At 45.8% G+C, this 16,477-nt stretch overlaps 1 protein-coding gene and 1 long non-coding RNA gene across 5 annotated transcripts in view; one reads left to right on the plus strand and one right to left on the minus strand.

Annotated features, from left to right (window-relative positions):
• Positions 1–3,386: 3,386 nt before the first annotated feature.
• Positions 3,387–15,311, minus strand: LOC118882735. The gene is made up of 3 exons (XR_005016838.1): positions 14,623–15,311; positions 4,175–4,283; positions 3,387–3,427 (listed from the first exon to the last, which is right to left on the minus strand). It is a non-coding gene; the product is annotated as an uncharacterized LOC118882735 (long non-coding RNA).
• A 113-nt stretch (positions 15,312–15,424) lies between these two features.
• The window catches only part of SLC16A9 (solute carrier family 16 member 9), a 63,278-nt gene continuing 62,225 nt past the window's right edge, over positions 15,425–16,477 (plus strand). For 2 of the 4 annotated variants that reach the window (XM_036829200.1, XM_036829203.1), the window contains exon 1: positions 15,425–15,608. The gene's annotated coding sequence lies outside the window, so the exon portion shown is untranslated. The other 2 variants (XM_036829201.1, XM_036829202.1) reach the window with 2 other exon arrangements.

The following is a 16,477-nucleotide window of genomic DNA, read 5'->3' on the forward strand; positions in this document are numbered from 1 at the left end:
TTTCTGACAGTGTTAAAATATAACTGTTGAACTCTGCTCTTTAAGCCTTTGAAAAACAAAGTTCTCTCTGTCCTTTTGACTTTTTACATTGGACACACATGTTTCATAAAATCCTGATCTCGTCCATGTGATGACCATCTTCTCAGATTTGGCCCAGACATTAATGCAAGGTTTCATAAGAGACCTAATGAAGTGTGAAAGGAATCTGGGACCTTTGAGACTTATTACTTCACTGACTCTTACTTAACCTTTCAGCGGTGTTGTATATTTAACCATAAGCCAAACAAACTATGTGAGCATTTGCTGTAACAGAATCTCTTTTTTTCCCTACACAGTATTGTTGAACACTTCCTTTTGGATATAATGTGGATGTGATGTGTTTCTCCTCAAGCCCCTCTATTTGGGATTTGTTGGAGCCTATTAATCAGGCTGTTGACAGGGAAGTCAGTCAAGTCACTCCTGGGCTCAGGCAATTGCTTCTTTTCCGTGTGCTTCCAGGCCGTCAACAATGTGGTTAGAGGCACGGATGCTGAAGCCAGACTGCCTGGGTCCAGATCTTGGCTTCACCGCTTATTGTATAATAACCTTACGTCTCTGCTTCCTTACATGTAAAATAAGTGCCTGTGTCATAGGTTTGTCAACAGGATGACATGAGCTGACGGGTGCAATGTGCGCAGCCGAGCGCCTGGCATATGGAAAACGCACAGTCCGTGGAGGACTGCTGTCGTCAACATCCTCAGGTGATGCTGAGTGTTAGCGAGCCTCCATCACCCTGCCTGTTCTACACCTCCCCCTTGCCCTTAGAATGACCTCATGTTATCCCATCCCGTTGGCCCAAGGATGTGATTCTGTCCCCCTGACCCCTGGCAGAGTTCTGCGGCAAGTGTAGGTATAAACTGGTTGAACCTACAGGGCTTTTATTTGGTTATGTTATTTGGGGACCCGGCGATGACAACTGGATGTCATAATGTGACTCCAGACAACAGAGGATACTTGATGAATAGCCTATTAAAAAAATGTTCATTGATTGATTGGTCGATTGATTCTTTTTTTTTTTTAATTTTTCTTTCAAATTGGGCTATAGTTGATTTACAATGTTGTGTTTCAGGTGTACAGCAAAGTGATTCAGTTATACATATATCTATTCTTTTTCAATTTCTTTTCCCATTTGGGTTATTACAGAATACTGAGCAGAGTTCCCTGTGCTATACAGTAGGTCCTTGTTGGTTATCTATTTTAAATATAGTGGTGTGTATATGGCAATCCCAAACTCCCAGTTTATCCCTCCCTTCCCACCTTTCCCCTTTGGTAACCATAAGTTTGTTTTCTAAGTCTGTGAGTCTGTTTCTGTTTTGTGTAAGAAATCAGAGTCTTAATGTGCAGTCGACGTGGCTTTGTAATTGGAAATAGGTCACTTTTCCTCCACTCTTCAAAAATATTTGTTCAGTTCCTTTTTGGCACGTGTGGTGCTGGGCGCCCAGGTCAAACCAGTGAATTCAACATAGTTCATGCTCTCCTGGAGTTCATAGGTTAGTGGGGGAAATGAACGAATACCCAAATAGTGCAATGGCCATTGGGGGAAGTATTAGGATGGACATGCCTGGGGTGTTATGAAGGGTGTGGTGAAAGATATTCTGAGGGCCACCAGGAGCAACAACTCCTGGGAGCTTGGGAAACATACAGAGTCCTAGTTCCCCCCCACCAAACCCCCCAGAGCTGCTGAATTCAGAATCTGCATTGTAACCAGATTCCCCAGTGGTTCAGATGCATTGAGAAGTGCTGATGTGGAGGGAAGCTCACGGACTCAGTGTTCCTACTGTTTGGCACTGAACAGGTATGTGACCTCGGGGCAAGTTGCTTAACCTCTCTGGGTCTCCTACTCCTCCCGTGTTAAAACAAAACAGAACCAAGAAAAAAACCAGAAGTGGCATTAATACCATCAGCTTCACGTATCACATAGAAACACTGTGACTCTTAAATGAACTGGACTGATACCTACAGGAAGGTAGATAACAGAAAGGAGTCCTAGAAATCTACAAGACGTTGTTATAAACATCAAGAAGACAGGAGTAGCTCTGTGAAGTAAGGGACCTGTGACTACCTACCTTAGGATTGTTTTCCTAAGTGGCAACAATATCCACGGCGTCTATGTATGTATGCAGTCTGGGTTAGGTAAACACGAGTTTTCTGGAATTGAGTGACAAGTACTCTACAGTTGATGAAGCATTAGTGATTCTTTAAGTGTTCACCCGAATGAAATAACTTACAAGAAAACTAAGCCAGATAGCCATTCTGAGTTAGAATGGACAGTTCCTAACTTTGGGCGTGATTGGGACAAACTGCTTCTGTAGAAACCAGGGTCAAGGTTTTCAGGGATTTTTTTTTTTTTTTTAATTTTTATTTTATATTGGAGTAGAGTTGATTAACAATGTTGTGTTAGTTTCAGGTGTACAGCAAAGGGATTCAGTTATCCATATACATGTATCTATTCTTTTCAGATTCCTTTCCCACGTAGGTTATTGCAGAACATTGAGCAGAGTTCCCTGGGCTCTGCAGCAGGTCCTCTGAGAGAAGATCTGAAGCGGGTGGTGCGCACGTGACCGCACAGGTGCGGGCTGTGGTTCTGCGCTGCTTTTACATGGCTGTTGTTCGCTGCCCTTCCTGCAAGCGGTCCTGCTGAGCAAGCTGAAGGCACGTTGCCACGTAGGCCACTCTGGGACCAGCAATGAGCCTAGACTTATTTATAAACCAACAGGAAAGGCCCCAGAGCTGCTCCGCCACCTGACCTGGGACCATGGTGAGGGAAGATGAGTGAAGGAGCGCAGGAAGTCCTCGGTGGCCAACTGGGTTTTCAGTCTCAGCCCTTTGCCCTTTCAGCCTGGAGGCGGCTGTTCCCTGAAGGGCCAGTGTCCCTGGACTCCTGTCTGAGGTGTGGCGGGTACAGAGGCTGACCTTTCGGATGTTGTTTACAAAGTTGATTGTGACTTGCCCCATGGAGATCGTTTACTCAATAAATCTTTATCAAGTGCTCACTGCCCATCTGCTAGCTTTGTAGGCACAGGGAAATATTTCGGTTCCTGTCCGTGAAGCCGAATCCAGCCTCTGTACCCTGACACCAAATTAATTTTCAGAGGCAGACTTCTGGGTGAAGTAAAAAGAAGAGCTTTATTGCTTTGCCAGGAAAAGGGGGCCACAGCAGGCTAATGCCCTCAGAACTGTGTGTCCAACCCAGAGGTGGTAGTGAGGAGTTTTATAGTAATGGTTCAAAGAGGAGGGCGTGGTCAGCTCGTGGACTTTCTTCTCATTGGTTGGTGGTGAGGTAATTGGGAGTCAGCATCATCAAACTTCTGGTTCCAACCTGTCTGGGGTCTACGTGCTTGTGGGCAGCAGACCGTTAACTTCTTCCACCTGGTGGGGGTTTTGGTATCTGCAAAACAGCTCAAAGATATTGTTACGTGTATCCCTTGATGGGGAACCAGGACCCTGCCCCAAGGCTGCACTCTTGTTTCTTGACTGCTTCTCCCTTGTCCGAATCCCCTCCCTTCCCTGATTAGCAACTCTTTGAAGCTGCTGGTTGGAACTCAGGGAAGGTCATGGAGGCTGAATGAAGCCTATTTCCTGTAATCAAGAAATGGGGGACACAGGAAGGCTTTTGTGCCCAGGATCCCCACAGGGTGCTGCTCAGTACCATCCTCAGGGAGCTTGCCTTCTGCCGTGGGAGGCAGACAACAAACTGATAAGCACGTGAGAGTTTCAGATAGTGCCAAATGCTGTGCAGAAAGCGAAGTGGAGCCATGAGAGGGAGGGTTTATGTGGGGGGAAGAATATTTTAACTAGGAGGAGCTAAGGAACTTTTCCTGAGAAGGCGACAATGGAGCAGAGGCTTGACTGATGAGGAGCCAGCCAGGTGGAGATCTGGGGACACGTGAGGACTTCCTACAGGAAGGACAGCAGGTACAAAGGCACTGCGGTAGGTAGAGCTCAGCAAACCTTTAGGAAGGCCAGTGTGACTACAGCTTAGTGAAGAAGTGGGGAGTTAATTTTGTAGGATTGATAAAGATTAGCTTCTACATAACTTCTCTGGTTTAGGGAAACTTTCTCATGGCAGAATAAAGAGAGAATGTGAGACTCTCTGATGTTCTGTGTCCTTTGTATGGTGCACATCACAACTTACTTTAAACAAGGAATCCTCTCTCCAGGGGTTGCAATTTTTCCATGATTATTCCAGGCTGATCATGTCTGGCCCCTAACTTGTCACAATGCTAGGGAGCTTCATGGCTCTACTAGATGAATGAAAAAGCTGTGTTTTTAGGACAGCTTTTTAAAAACTGTAAGCAGAGCTAAAATTGCATCTGCTGTAGCTTATTTTAACAGCAGCCTTATTGACATATAGTTCATATACCATACAATTTATCTATTTGAAATGTACAGTTCAATGATTTTTTTTAGTATATTTACAGAGTTGTGCCACTATTACCACAATGAATTTGGAACAATTTTATCACCCTAAAAAGAAACCCCGTACCCATTAATCCCCATGAGCAGTTACTTCCGATTTTCCCTCAACCTAACCTGCCCCCAACCACCCCTCCCACCAGCCCTAGGCAATACTAATCTACTTTTTATGTGGGAATTTCATATAAAAAAGAATCATACAATATATATAGCCTTTTGTGCCTGGCTTATTTATGGCCAAATAATATTCCATTGTATGGATATACCACATATTATTTATCTATTGATCAGTAGGTGGATATTTGCATTGTTTTTATTTTTGTCAATTATGAATAATGCTGCTGTGAACACTCATGTACCAATTTTTGCAAGGGCATATGTTTTCATTTCTCTTGGGTATACACTAACTTGTGGGATTATTGGGTCGTATGGTGACTCTTCCTTTAAATTCTGAGGAACTGCTGGACTATTTTACAAAGCAGATGCCCCACATCTATGATCCTTGAAAAGGTTTCTCTTGATCTCTAAAGGAAAAAGAACATTTTGGTCACCCTGATAATCCTCAGGATTTCAAATGTTAAACAGTAGGTCATGAAATAAAGGCTAAAGATGAAAATATTTGCTCCCTTCCTCTTGATTTGAGTTTTAAAACTTCATCTGTTTTCTTTAAATCTCTATTTTATGCTATCTAGCAATCAGAGCTCATTCTTTGGGCTCCTTTTTACCCATTTCATATCAAAGAGTTAACTACATAAGAAATTCCTCACATTTCTTTCAAGTACCTTAGGTCACATAATAAAGATCCAAGTTAATATCAGATTTTTTCATTGATGGCAATTAGATTTATTCAATTAATTTTCACTGGATACCTACTGTAAGCCAGGCATGTTCAAGGTGCTGGATATTTTCTGTGCTGTTTTCGATTCTAGGAAGTTCACTTTATTAGTCGTGTGGTTGGAGGAGTACATTGTAGTGCAAATGATTCTCATAGCTCATAAGCAGTCTCTTTGCAGATTGAGTTTTTGGCCTTTGGTATTCATCAGCTGCAAACTTCTTATAAAATATACTCTTTTGCCACACTTAGTGAATCAAACGTGTTGTAGATTACAATTATCAGCATGACAGGAGTTCCATTTGGTATTCCTTTTCCCACCCACAGCAATATTCATTTCTTGATTTCTTTGGTGGTATACTGTAACACTGTGGGCTAAAGAACTTGTTGAAAAATAATCTTGGCCAGCCAAAGAAAAGTTGAACTAACAGCCTTGCCAAGAATGACATCTAAGTCAAAATCCATCCCTTCAGTTCATTAAGACCATAGTTGACAGAAGATGGGCCCAAGTTGTAGAAATATTGGTGTGGTGTGGGGTGCGGGCAACCCTTGAGGAGAGATTCAGGTCTACTTGGTAAAAAGGTTAATTTTCAGACTTTGTGTGTCACTGAACTTTGTTGATTTCCTGGGCTGGTTATCATACCTGCTTGTCACTATAGGAGCTCTTCTTGAGTGAATTTCAAGAACTCAGATGCAGGTTTTGATGAGACATCCTTAAAGGATACTGTATATGACAACTATTCGTAATCATTGTAAATTTGTGAATGAGTAGAATTTTCTTCTTCTAATTGTGTATAGGAAAGGTAGGATCAGATTCCCAGTTGTAGTGGGGTTCTTTGGTATATTCATGAATACAAGCACTTGTATGACACTTATTATGTTAGGCTATTTGGAGCACTTTATGTGGTTTAATTCACTGATTCTTCTCAACTACCATATGAGATAGGTATCATTCTCCCACTTTTACAGATGAGGAAACAGGCACAGGGAGAAGGAACCTCTTCAAGGTTACAGAGTTAATCACTAGTCAGGCTTCAGGTTGTGTGCTCTTATCCTCTATTCTCTCCACCTCTTATTATTCAGCCTCGTGGAGTCTCTGTTTCTTCATCTGAAAACTTAGTAGATTAAATGCTACAGCAAGTGTGAGGCTCTACCTGCTGATCTTCAAGGCCTCTTGACTAGTTCTAAGACTCTGATTCAAATTCAGCAGTCTCAAAAGAACATGCATGACCGCGTGTAACTAAGAGAAATAATCAGGGCACAAAGTATCCTGAGTGCTGAAATACTCAAAAGCAGCCTCTTTGAGCCTCCAAGGATGTCTGGAGGACCAGGTTCATGGAAGGAAATGTCCACAATTATTGCTGTCCATGATGTTGAGAGTAAATTCAGCTTTCACTTGGTGGGTGCCAGCATCTGTGTGATCAATCCAAGTATTTACACTGTGGGTCATACCACTCTAGATTTAGAAATGTAGTGGTTTTTCTTTACATACAGACTGATGGATTTGGTTGTGGATATTAGAGCTGTTGGCATGCCTCTGTCTGAGCCAGCTGTACATCTGGGGTTTGACTGATGTTTGCTTGGTGTTGCCAAAGGATGTGGCCCCTTCCTTCTAAGGTCACTTTAACCTAATAATCAACCCTGACTCTTCTTGGTGAGGACAAGCCTTTTTCCAGTAAAACTTTGGCATGTACTTTGCACGTACCACTACTCACTATACTGGTATTGAATAGGTTTCTTGCTCTTTGTTTCTGTTGCATATGTTCACCCACCTATGATCATATTATCCAAACCATAAATCAGGAAATTTGAGTCAGACAGAAGAACTTTCTACCATATCCAAGTGCAAAAGAAATCTTGGAAATATATGTTAAATTGGAGTTTCTTGGAAATTTTTTTATGTTTTATTAGAACAATGAGATTCAATATTTGAAATTTGGACTATTCTAGAGGATCCTGCAGTGGGAGGCACACTTCTCATAATTTTACAGCAATTCTTTATAAGCTCTTAGGGGAAACCAGGAATCCATCCCCAACCTTTCTTTCCACTAATCCCCACACCCATCAGTTACATGGCGTTTCTTAATCTCTCAGATTGGTCCCCTTATTTCAAAATTCTCTAGGTGTTAAATTTTCAAATATATATTTTTGCCTCAGCTGTTAAATCAGCCTCTGACCACTTTCTCTCCCAGTCCATCTTCCAACGTGGTTTCTAAGAGTGATGGTTTTGAAACACAAAGCCAACCACGTCATCCAATGTTTAGAATCCTTCAGTGGTGCCTCTTTGCTTCCTGGAGAACGCCTTCATATAGAGACACAGGGTCTAACCCACTGTAGAGGACATTTATTGTGTTTAGGCTAGTCAACATCACAATTTGCTTTTGGAGAGTCCTCTCAAAGTGCCTTGTCTTCCTCTGAGTGAGCTGGTTACATTGCCCAAACCGGGCCAGTCACACTTTCTCTTCTGGGACTTTGAATCCTGAACAAAACCCTGCAAGGATGGAGAAGATAAGACAGAGCCCATTCATTTCCTGATGAAGCACTGTAGCCCCTGCCAGCTAGATCTCCAAGTGGACCGGAGTCCTGGGTTCTCCCTTCATGCTGTCCTGCCAAGAGATGGGAGCTGTTGCTAACAATCAAAAGCCCTATTCCTGTTTACCTCCCACTTCCTACAAGTACTCTGACCTTGAATCATTTGTAATTATCCACTGTAGTTCCCTAGCCTGGGAGTCTTTTACTCCATTAAGACTTTGCAAACACTCTTCCCCCAGTCTTGGAACGCCCCCTTCTCAACCCAAGCAGTGTTTCCGCCTCTCTGTTCTCTTAAGGTCGCACAAGTACCATGACGGAGGTACTTAGCACATTCTAGTGATTATTCACCTGACAGTCTTCCCTCCCAGATTGCAAAACCCTTTGTTTTCATATAATGCCTGACACAGCATAAATGATTAAGAATTATTTGAAGAGTGAATAAGTAAGAATTGACAGTATAGCTCTTTTAGTCCATGTGTGGAGATTTATGTTATAGACAAGCGAGGCACATTTCCAGAATTCAAGAAATGGGTTGCAAGTTGCAGATCACAGAATCAACATAAAATGCATGAGACTCACCATAAGGTAAATTGCTGATGAGATTAAGGCAAAGTGATCGAAGTAGCAATGGTAAAGTCACAGTCATGCGGCAAACACTGAGCATTTATTTTACAAGCTAAGTTTTTTTTTTTTTTTAAACTAGGTAAGTAATTTTAAGACATTATTTTTAATACTGCTTGGTTAAATAGTGTAGTGATTAAGAGCACAGAATCTAGAGTCAGACAGCCTTGGTTGAAATTGCGTACCTCTGTTTTTTCGTCTGTAAAATGAGGGAAATGGTACCTCCCTCACAGGGATATATACATGTACGCAAAGTACGCAGCACAGTGCCTGCTCGTTCTCTCTTTGCCACTCTCCCCAGCCCAATCCGATGTCCGCCTTCATTGCCCTGCTTTGTGCCCAGGAGGCTGACCCCTTGTGGGCAGCATTTCGTGGGCTCCCTCGGGGCCTGGCTTCTGCCTGGCTTTGGCCAATGGTAGGTGCCACCAAGAGATTTGAGAGCAAAGAGAGAGGTAGTGGTATTCTCTCCACAGTCACTTTGACTCTTTGTCTCTGGCAATAAAATGATATCTCTTCCCAATTCCTACTCCCTTTGGGTGGTCCCTCCTTTGCAGGTTCTGCTCTCCAGGCACTGGTAACACTAGGTCTTCCCTTTGTTACTTAAAGCCCAGGAGCAGTAATCACTTCCCACCGTCTAGTATGGGTGTCTCTTGTTTATTCCTTTAATGTTGTCCACATTGCTTTAAATATCTGATTATAGATATTCTTTCCCTTAAGATTCCTTCTCTTGGCTATCTGGGATAAATTCTGTTTCCTGCCTGTGCCTTGACAATATGCTGCATATATTAATTGCTTAAAAATGTGAGCTATTATTATATTAAATTGTTAATCTGAACAAATATATAAATTAAATAGGTAATTATTAATATTAAACATTATGATGAAATTAAAATACATATGGCTATTGAGGAGAAAGCAGGATTCACATGCCTCTTTAAAATCAAGCAGAAGATCTCAAACACATTTTACTTCTACAGCTGGTTGTTTTTCCTATGGTTTGAAGTAACTCCCAAGCACTTTGATGGGGAAGTATAAGAAGCTTTACACTGTGGTGGGTGGTAGGGATAGGGTGAGCATACCTTTCTGCGTGAGCACAGCCCTGGTGGGGAGGTGGATGGGGGAAATTCATTCATCAAGTCATCAATTTCCATCTGTATTCAAATGTTCTTATGGAACATGTTTGACTTTACATTTTTTCTTTATAACTTTTGTTTCATGGGTTAGTTACCATCTTCTAAATTTTACCCAACAAACCAAAGTTGTAGCATATTGAATAGGTGACCAAAAAAATGTTTACATGCTGAAACCGTGGAGCAAAGTATTTGTCCACAAATTTTGGAGTGAACAGACCCTGAACATGGAGTAGAGGTCATGCTTTTTCTCCCATGTCATGTAATGAAGAAGACAAGAAGGCCAAAACTTGCCATGTTGACCTGAAATATGGTTTGGAGCTGTCTGAAACTTTGTTATCTAATGCACGTAAGTCAGACACTGAGGCAGAGGCATATTTAAAAAATTGGCACTGCTTCATAAAAGATTCAATTCAATGGTCTTATGATCATTTAAAAATAACATTTATCAATTGCACCTGTATTTTCACAAGAAGAAACTGGAACCACTGGTACATTTGAACTGGGCAGCCTATGTTTGGAAGTAAACCCTTCCGTGGTCATCTGTTATCTAGTGTGATTACATCATAGATCATACAAGTTGAATTTGTAAGATACACGATGCCATGAGTGAATTCAGATGTGGGAAATGGCCTTAAACTGTCCTGGACACGTGAGGGAATTTCCTCCTTCTCTCCTTCAATGCGTTTATGGAGGGTCTACTGTGTGTCAAGCACTGCGCTTGATCCTGGGCTAGAGCTGTGAACGAGCACAGTGATGGGCCACACAGCTTGGCCTTACCAGTGGGCGTGCTAGGCTCCCACTGCCTGTGTTTACCTCCTGTCTCTGCCGCTTTGGTGCCCCAACTTTGGGCAGCTCACTTAACCTCAGGGGGTCTTAATTCCCCATCTATAAGATGAGTAAAAAGCAGTAGTTGCTCTATGGGATTCAGTGAGCTGATTGTAACTACTTAGAATAGAATAGAGCTTGGCTGAGTAAGGCAACTGAAGAATTTCAGTGATCTACTGTAGCAAAAATATTACTCAGAGGGACTTCCGGGTGGTCCAGTGGTTAAGACTCTGCCTTCCAATGCATGGGGCATGGGTTCGATCCCTGGTCCGGGAACTAAGATCCCATGTGCTGTGCGGTGCAGCCAAAAAAAAAAAAATATATGTATATTACTGACAGTTCGAGCATGCATTCATTCCTTTGATTGTTTGATCATTCATTTCTTCATTCCTTCATTCAATGAAAGCTCACTAAGCAAAGTTCTATTCTTGCTGCCACTGTGCTCTAGGGAATAGTGACGAACAGGACACATCTGGTACCTGCTCTCGGGAGTTTATAGTTTCGCTGTGCAGACAGACAATGAGCACATTACAGATGCTGTCAATCCAACACCTGGAGATAAACTGGGTGTTTCGGAAGCAGTATTCGTGAAGACGTAGGTTGTTTTTGGTTACGGCCTTGAAACCATGCAATGCAGGTCAGAAGGATGTAAAGTGGAAAGTGTGTATATGTGTCCCCCCCCCCCCCCACACACACAGAAGGAGACGTAAATTCTATGTAATTTTACATTTCTCATTTCCATTTTCATGAGACAGGGTGGTGGTTCAGAGCATGGTTCTCTGTAGCCTGGACGGCTGGATCTGAACCTAGCCTACCCCTCATTAACTGTGTGATTGGGGTTAAATTATTTAACTTCTCTCTAGTCATTTTCATCACTGGCAAAATGTGGATGATAATAAGAGCACCTACTTTTTAGGTTTACTGTGAGCCTTAGATGAGTTAATACAAGTGAGAAGACAGTGCTCCATTAGCTTGTACCAGCCTTGACTCAGTTTTCTAAGGTAGACTGGGAACAGCACAGGCTTAGCAATTAGCCAGGCCAGGGCCTGAATCTTACTCCCTCACTTACCAATTGAGTGACTCAGCAAGTAACGTAACCTCTCTGAATTCCAGTTTCCTCATCTATAAAATGAAGATAACGATACTTAACCACATGAGATTGCTTTGTGCTTATGAGACTGCATAGTTCTTGGCAATTACCAGGCACTCAAAGAATAGCATTTATCCCTCTTCCCCCCCCTTCCTCTAAGATTAAAAATCGTTTAAGCCAGATAGCATGATGAAAGAAAAGGCAAGAAAAAGAAGAAACAATATTCTGGAGAGTTGCAAGAAAAAAATGATATAGTGTGTCTTTAAGGTCATTTTTGACATTTGAAAATTTGTCCTTTTCAACAAAAGCTCTGTAAGCACGAGGGGGAAGGTTTAATCCACTTCTACTGTTTTCTGATCTTTTATCTGTTAGAGGGTGAGTGAATGAAAGGGAAATTAATAGCATGATCTTCAGATCTCTGAGCTAACTGCTATAAAAACTCTAAAGTCTATTTTTTTAAGTTATTTTTACGTCAAAGTGTAGTGTCTATGTAGCTGTGCTGCCATTCATAAACAGGGGAAGAACAAGACGTACAAAAGAGAAGAAACCTGCCCTGATGTACTAAGTCGAGAAGGGAAGTCTGGTCAGCTGGGCAGGCTCTGGTCTAGCGTCTCAGGGGCTGTGCAAATGTCCTAACCCTCCCCTACCAACCAATGCCTGCCTCTGTCCTCCATGTTTCTGGCTCCCTTGCTGGGCTGAGGACTGCAGAGCGATTTTAGGTTAATTTCTCCGTCTTATTCTCTAAAAGCTTGAGGCAGCAGATAGTCTAAGAAGGGGGGGACCTTACAATATTTAACAAATCACAGACTTCTTAACAAATGCTCCAAAATGATAACTAACAAGGCAAAAAACAAGGGCCTTCCTTCAGGGTACCACCTCTGTATCAATTTTTCTTGAAATGCTTTCCTTTAGGTCTCTTTTTTCCCAAGGGAGGCTCATTTAAATCCAGTTTATTTCATGACCCACCTTTTCCTCTCACTCCACCTTGCTGAAAGTGCATCAACTTCTGGGTGCAAGAGAGACCCAGAAGGGCAGGGGCTGCACAGAACTGTAGAGCCAGCAGTATTGAACTTCTCTGACCCTCCCCTCACAAGCAGATCTTGCATCTTCACGTCACCGCGAATAAAACCTCTGGGTGGTCGAGAGGTCATTTTGGTCTTTACCGATTGAGAGATTTAGCAAGTTAACAACCCTCTCAACTCCAGTTTCCTTCTCTGTGAAATGGAGCTAACAATACTCAACCACTTGAGATTGCTTTGAGAAGCACAGGAGAGAGCACAGTCTGTCTCTGCCAAAACCTGTTCCCCACCGCGCTCTGTCCTGGGGCAGGGGTTGATCAGGAACTCATCCGTGGCTCCTCTGGGTCAAATTCCATTCATAGGTAAAGTGTCAAGGTTGGACTAGATTTCTGAGTTCTCTCGCCTGTCTAAATGCTCTGCTGAGGTGCGACTGAACAGTAAACCTTCACAAGAAGGTGGAGGCAATTTTCACATTCCAGGCAGGCAATAATTTCCTAAGCCAAGGGGCGCCTCCCCCCCCTGCCCCCCACCTCCAGCAGCCAGCCAGCTTCCAGGCTCCCTGCCTTCTCCAGGCTGCATTCTGCCCACTTCATTCACGACATTATTGAGTCTGGATCCCCAGCCATTTTGAGTTTTTGACCCCGGAATTCAGTCTTACACTAAAGTTGGAACCATGCTGGGTGTCAGAATGAGCTAATTTTCGGTTCTCAGTTGATAGGCGTAGACTGGCTGAGCAGACATGGGAATGCTGGTCACACATTCTCTTTATAAGAAATCTGGGAGGGCTTCCCTGGTGGCGCAGTGGTTGAGAAATCTGCCTGCCAATGCAGGGGACACGGGTTCGAGCCCTGGTCTGGGAAGATCCCACATGCCACGGAGCAGCTGGGCCCGTGAGCCACAATTACTGAGCCTGCGCGTCTGGAGCCTGTGCTCCGCAACAGGAGAGGCCGCAATAGTGAGGGGCCCGCGCACCGCGATGAAGAGTGGCCCCCGCTTGCCACAACTAGAGAAAGCCCTCGCACAGAAACAAAGACCCAACACAGCCAAAAATAAAAATTAATTAATTAATTATAATAAATAAATAAATAAATTAAAAAAAAAAAGAAATCTGGGAAAACTCAGTGGAGATGAGAACAGGGACATGGCAACTTCAGAAACCCACTGGTGAACACAGAAATATTTTTCAAGCAGGGTTTCCCTGTCCCCCAAATGTAATTTCATATACATTGATTGGTTTGACCAACTATCAAGAAGATATTTGCTCTGGTGGTTAGGGGGTATCTGAATCAAAGAAAAAGCTTTCTAAAAATATCTTTTATCAAAACAAGCAGAGAAAAGTACACAAATGATCAGTGTACAGGTCAATGCATTATTACAAAGTGAACGCACTTGAGTAACCGCAAACCAGGTCAAAAATAGAAGAGGATGAGAAGCCCCCATTGGATCCCCTCTCCATTTTTCCTTCCAGAAACTAGTTCTGGGACCACCTTCCTCTGATTCTTACTGTTACTTTCTTCCCTCTAATCTTTCTTCCTCTTAGGACAAAACAAAATAATATCAACTAGCACTGGCCATTCTTTTCCCCATAACCTGAATGAAAGTCGGTAAATTGAGTGGAAAGGAATGATGTGAGACAAATAGATGAACTGCTATTTTCCTACCTGTAAGAACACTGGCCAGTGTGGCCAGGGTCCACAGGTTTTTTTGGAACTTTCATCTCACATAGACTTCTGGAAGTGGGCAAGATGAAAACCCGCGGCTCAGGAAGCTTATGCAGCTTCATTTGGACTTGAGAAACCAACCCTTTGCAAGGTGTAAAGGTCAGACCCTTTGTCTAGGTCAGAATTAGGGGAGGTTCAGTGTCTAAAGGAAATTTTCATTTCGGTGTTGGGTGGTCCCAGCCCCTTTTGAGAAGCTGGTAGAAGATATGGTGTCCCTTCTCAGAAAGACCTATATACACAGGAACACAAAAAGTGCACATGACTTTACGGGGTTGCCACACCTGCTAAGCCCTAGGTACCTACCTATGGACTGTCCCCAGTCTGCCGCAGCGACTGTGGGAATCTCAGCACTCACGCTCGTTACCTTTCAGCTGAAGATAGGAGTGCATTGCACCTGCCATACAGACTAAACGTCCTCAGATGCAGCCTCTCTCCCTCGGCACACTGTGTGCACTTCAGGGGCGCCCCCCCTTTTCCACAGAGCTGTCACAAAGGGCAGCACTTGGCATCCTCACTTCTCACTGCCCAGGAGCACCGACTCCACAAAGTTCTGGTGCCCGTCTCTCTGGGATCGCTGCCAGCTGGGGATACAGCTCCGGCCAGGAGGGCGCCCGGCCGTCCAGGATCCTGGGAGACCCGGGGAGACTCGCACTCATCTTCAGACCCGGGCTCCCTCCAACTGCACACACTGTCCTGGGCGGGCCGGCGCGGGCACGCGGTGGGCGGCGGGGCGCCGCGGCGCCGGGGGACGCGCTCGCGTGCGCACCGAGAGGGCCCGTGGCCGCCGGTGCCCAGCTCTCCCGCGGCCTCGGTGGCTCCGGGCCGGAGCCGGGCCCGGGCAGCGGCCCCCGCGATGCCCTCCCTCCGCCTGGCCGGCCCGGCCCGGCCGGGAGCCGCGAGAGCGAGAGCAGCGCCCCTACCGCCCGCCTTTCCACCTCCATCTCCTCCGCCTCCTCCTCCTTCCCCACTCGCTCAGTCACAACCGGTTCAGACTGGCCGGGGTGCCCCGCAAAGACGAGAGACGGGGGCGAAAAACACAGGGAATAACTTCCCGAGGAGGAGGAGGACGACGAGAAGGTGGAGCCCACAGGAGGGGCCGGCTCCCTCCCTCCACGTGGCCGCCGCCGCCGCCGCCGCCGCCGCCGCCGCCGCCGCCGCGGGGCTCGGCGGGGGCAGAGGGCGGCGGCTCGCGGGGCAGCGCGTAGCGGGGCCGATTGCCCAATACTCCGGCAGGGGCCGGGTCCGGGCCCCCGGATAAATAGCCGCCCGGCAGGCCCGGAGCTGCAGGGGAGAGCGGCGGCCGCGGTCCTCCCCGCACCACCCGCCCGGGGCACTGCGCCCTGTGCTGCGCCCCGGAGACCCGCCGAGGCCGGTACCCAGGTAAAGGGCTGGAGCTCGCGGGGAGGGTGCCAGTGGTCGGCGGCCGCCCGTCTGCTTGGCCTCCCGGAGGCGAGAAGTACCTCCTCCGTCTCGGAGCGGTAGGAGGAGGCGACCCTGCCATCCACGGCCGAGCAGCTCGGAACCGGTTCCCTGTTTGGAGTGGGTGCCGGAGGCTGAGAGCGTCCTCGGTGCGTTTGCGCCCACCCCATGACCCCCGCAACCCTTTCTCCGCGGTGGGCCAGTTTTCCCGGGGCTCCGAGGGCGGCATCTGGCACGGAGTTGGAAGAGGGGAGAAAGGGAGTCCTGGAGGGAGGACGGTGCCCTCGGATTGGGCTCAGGGAAGAGATCTGCTCCGGGACTCCCGAGACAGCTTCTGGGACTGCTGGTGGCAGAGCAGGGGGTGGGGGGAAGCGACCCAGGTGAGCCCCAGTTCCCCAGAGGGCAGCGAGGCCTCGCTGGTGCACGCAGGTGTCCCCGGGAGGGTCGCTTTGGGGGCGCCCGCGGGGGGGCTCCTGAGCTGAGAGGAAAGCAGCGCGCAGCTCGGGCGAGCGCTGGAGGCACGGGCGCCTCGGCCACCTGGACACAGAGCGGGAACTTGGGAGGACTTAGGGTTCACGCTCCATCTGTTGCTCTCCCTAGGCAACCTGCTCTAGCTTCAGCAGCTGCCAGAGGCTTTGGAGGGAACTAACAACCACTTAAAACCTTGGTCAGCAAAAACAGGTCAGTGTTTCTTAGGATGCCTCGTCTAATCTAGCCCAAGGCCATCCATGCCGGAGGTTTAGGTAGGATGTACACTACATATGCATATTACTTACATAGTAAGTTATTTACTCTAATATTTTTTGGCTCAACCTCCTGGGTCACAGTTA

This window comes from Balaenoptera musculus, chromosome 16, assembly GCF_009873245.2.
Source record: "Balaenoptera musculus isolate JJ_BM4_2016_0621 chromosome 16, mBalMus1.pri.v3, whole genome shotgun sequence".
Classification (NCBI taxonomy): domain Eukaryota; kingdom Metazoa; phylum Chordata; class Mammalia; order Artiodactyla; family Balaenopteridae; genus Balaenoptera; species Balaenoptera musculus.